This window comes from Oryx dammah, unplaced genomic scaffold (assembly GCF_014754425.2).
Source record: "Oryx dammah isolate SB20612 unplaced genomic scaffold, SCBI_Odam_1.1 HiC_scaffold_20, whole genome shotgun sequence".
NCBI classification, from domain to species: domain Eukaryota; kingdom Metazoa; phylum Chordata; class Mammalia; order Artiodactyla; family Bovidae; genus Oryx; species Oryx dammah.
Window position 1 is genome coordinate 37265709 of NW_024070204.1, and position 3667 is coordinate 37269375.

General features: G+C 41.0%; 1 non-coding gene across 1 annotated transcript; it reads left to right on the forward strand.

Moving 5' to 3' along the window:
• Positions 1–2477: 2477 nt before the first annotated feature.
• Positions 2478–2549, forward strand: TRNAC-ACA. The gene has a single exon. It is a non-coding gene; the product is annotated as a tRNA-Cys (tRNA).
• The last annotated feature ends 1118 nt before the right edge of the window (positions 2550–3667 follow it).

Sequence of the window (3667 nt, forward strand, 5' to 3'; positions counted from 1 at the left end):
TAGTCAAGGCTATGGTTTTTCCTGTGGTCATGTATGGATGTGAGAGTTGGACTGTGAAGAAGGCTAGCACCGAAGAATTGATGCCTTTGAACTGTGGTGTTGGAGAAGACTCCTGAGAGTCCCTTGGACTGCAAGGAGATCCAATTAGTCCATTCTGAAGGAGATCAACCCTGGGATTTCTTTGGAAGTAATGATGCTAAAGCTGAAACGCCAGTACTTTGGCCACCTCATGCAAAGAGTTGACTCATTGGAAAAGACTCTGATGCTGGGAGGGATTGGGGGCAGGAGGAGAAGGGGACTACCGAGGATGAGATGGCTGGATAGCATCACGGACTCGATGGACGTGAGTCTGAGTGAACTCCAGGAGATTGTGCTGGACAGGGAGGCCTGGAGTGCTGTGATTCATGGGTTCGCAAAGAGTCGGACACGACTGAGCGACTGAAATGAACTGAACTGAACTGAAACTGGTAAAGCCTATTTCTTGCACAGAGCATGGGCCTTTAGATGAGACATTAAGACCTAAAGCAAAGGCTTTGTTTTTGCCTCCTGATCTACACTCCTCTGGCAGACAGCTTCAAAGATGGCACTGATGATTCTTGACTCCTGGTATTCTTAGACGAGTTCACTGAGGTGAAAGAGCTTGGCAAGGCCAAAAACCAGAACCTCTTGTTTAAGTATGAGCGTGTGGGTATATATTATTGTATTAGTCATGTACTGTTGCATAATAAATTTCCCCCATGAAAAATTATTATCTTGCTATTTTTGTGAGTCAGTAATCTGGAAACCACTTAAATGGGTGATACTGGTGACATTAGAACTGCAACTTCTTGAGAAAGCTTAAGCCATGTCTTCAGTTCAAAGTCTGAAAAGGAAAACAAGTTCCTGATCTGTCTTTTAGAACTGGTGATGGTAGCAATCAAGGGTCACTTGATAAACCAGTTAAGGCAGAATAGTGAATTCAGTCTTGCTACCGGCTTAACTGCAAAACACAGTCCAGCTTTAGAAATAAAGTCTCAGGGCATCTTGCATTATGAATGTTTCCAGAGAACTGATCTTTATCATATTTCTACACAGGAATCAGGTTTTAACAGAGTTTAAGAGGTTCCTCCAAAGAAATTAGAAATGAATCAGCACTTGTGACACAAAAAGCATTCAAGACTCTGCCTCCAAGATTTTGAGACTCTACTCAACTTCCTACCTCAGGATAAAACCAGCTGGATGAATATTTGGTCATGGGCCTCCACATGTAGAACATGCAAAACCAGGAACACATGTAGATTCCCTGCAGTCATTAGCCTCTTGATTTCCCAGAACATTTGGTTGAACTAGAGACCCATAAATGGTAAAGGGTGAGTCTGGGCTTCTAACCAATTTTCTGCTTCTCTGTCCACTGTTTTCCATCTGACTCTGTAAGCACTTACTTGCCTGTTGATATCGGAAATACCCACCAGGACACTACCAGCCTGCGCTTGAGGTGCCTGTCTCCTTGAGGTGCGTGTCCCATCATTTGGAGACAATAAGAGTGTATTCTTATGATCCAGATCAAGGCAACCACATTGAAAGAGACCTCTAGCCTGAAAATCACTGAGCTTCAGCTCCACTCCAGCCTTTTCCTTTAGCCGAGGACAAGTTACTTGACTTCTGTGGGCTTCAACACAGTCACTGGGCTTCAACATAGTCATTCTGAAGACTTTGAACTAAATCATGCTTTTTACATTTATGGACTTGGGGAGGTAGTAGTGATGGGAGAGAAACTGCAAACGCCTGGAAATGTAGTAGAACTTTAACTTGCTCTTTTTTGCTGAGACACTTTCATCAGATTTGTTTTTAATTGGAGGCAAATAGCTTTACAATGTGTTGGTTTCTGCCATACAGCAACACTCATCAGTCATAATTATACATGGTTTGTGACTTTAAAATTGAAAACCACTGGACTAAATACTTTTATTCTATAAACATAAATTTAACATGCTCAAGGCATTGAGTCAAGCAAGGTGGAAAATACAAAATGAGTGGGACGAGTAACCAAATCATCAAAGTCAAATGTACAACACAACAGTGCCACAGAGAAGAAAGACTGTCATTAAGTATTTAAAGAAGTGAGAGATTACAGCTGTCTGCAGGCAGGAAAGTGGGAATTAGAGAAAATAATTCAGGTTTGTGCATGTTAAGGGAGCAAAGCATTTCAAGTTGAGGGCGTAAAGAAAGCTAAACACAGCGGCCAAGGGGGAAAAAAAAATCTGTGGTGTGTGAGGCAGCAGCAGGCAATCAGATACACTTGGCTAGATCAGTTCCAAAATCATAGGATGAGAGGAATAAAGCAGAAAGCCAAACAATGACAGAATCTAAAAAATAAAATGATACTTGCACATGAAAATGAAAATGAGATCCTGGCTAAAACTTATACTAAATCTACTGCAGTACTTGGCTTTCCCAGTGGTTTCTGATTTTGTGGGAATACGGGCTTAGCTTCCACTTCCCTGGTGGCTCAGATGGTAAAGCGTCTGCCTACAATGCAGGAGACCCGGGTTCGATCCCTGGGTTGGGAAGATCTCCTGGAGAAGGAAATGGCAACCCACTCCAGTACTCTTGCCTGGAAAATTCCATGGACGGAGGAGCCTGGTAGGCTACAGTCCATGGGGTCGCAGAGTCGGACACGACTGAGCGACTTCAATGTCAATGTCAATGGAGAACATCTCATACCTAAATATATCACACCTTAATATGTATTCTCCTTTGTACAAAAATGCAAATCATGATACTAACTAGATCATGGAAGGATGTTGTTTGCAATATGAGAGCTGAAAAAAGAAGGCAGAACATTATTTTAACTCCAAGTGGAAATGTGTACAGTTTGGAATTTGTGTACCTTTGAATATAGTGGTGAATGACTGAAACGTTGCCCTATGTATTGGTTTGGGATTACAGATCAATTTAATGAGTAAGTGAATTTACAAATGTGAAATACATGAATAATGAGGACTGACTGTGATTATGTATGTGTGTATGTGTATATATATTTTTTACATATATACCTTTCTTTCAATTTAACAGAATTACTAAATAAAAATAGTTGTGTATTATAAATGATTGTTATTCGATTTTCTTCTAAATACCTTCATTACCATTGTGACACTGTCGTATTATCCACCAACCTCCTAGCCACAGAAATATTTTGTAAGCAGACAGAAACAGGTCCATCTCTCAGGGACAGACTCTTTGTTAACCAGCTCAAGACAGATGAGTAAATTCGATATATTCCTTTATGAACAAACTACTAGGGGACAAGGCATTATAATCCTCTAGCCAACACATTATTTTCCATTAGCCATTCTAAACAGGAGACCAAGGAATACTATGAAAGTGGTTTGGTAAGGATGGAACTAGAGAATGCTAGTTATTTGACTGTTTACCTGTATCAAGCCAAAGAAGCCAGGCCTTAAGTATGATGAAAAATTAATTACTGAAGACTCTTGAGAGTCCCTTGGACAGTAAGGAGATCCAACCAGTTCATCCTAAAGGAAATCAGTCCTGAATATTCATTGGAAGGACTGATGCTGAAGCTGAAACTCCAATACTTTGTCCACCTGATGCAAAGAACTGACTCATTGGAAAAGACCCTGATGCTGAGAAAGACTGAAAGCGGGAGGAGAAGGGGACAACAGAG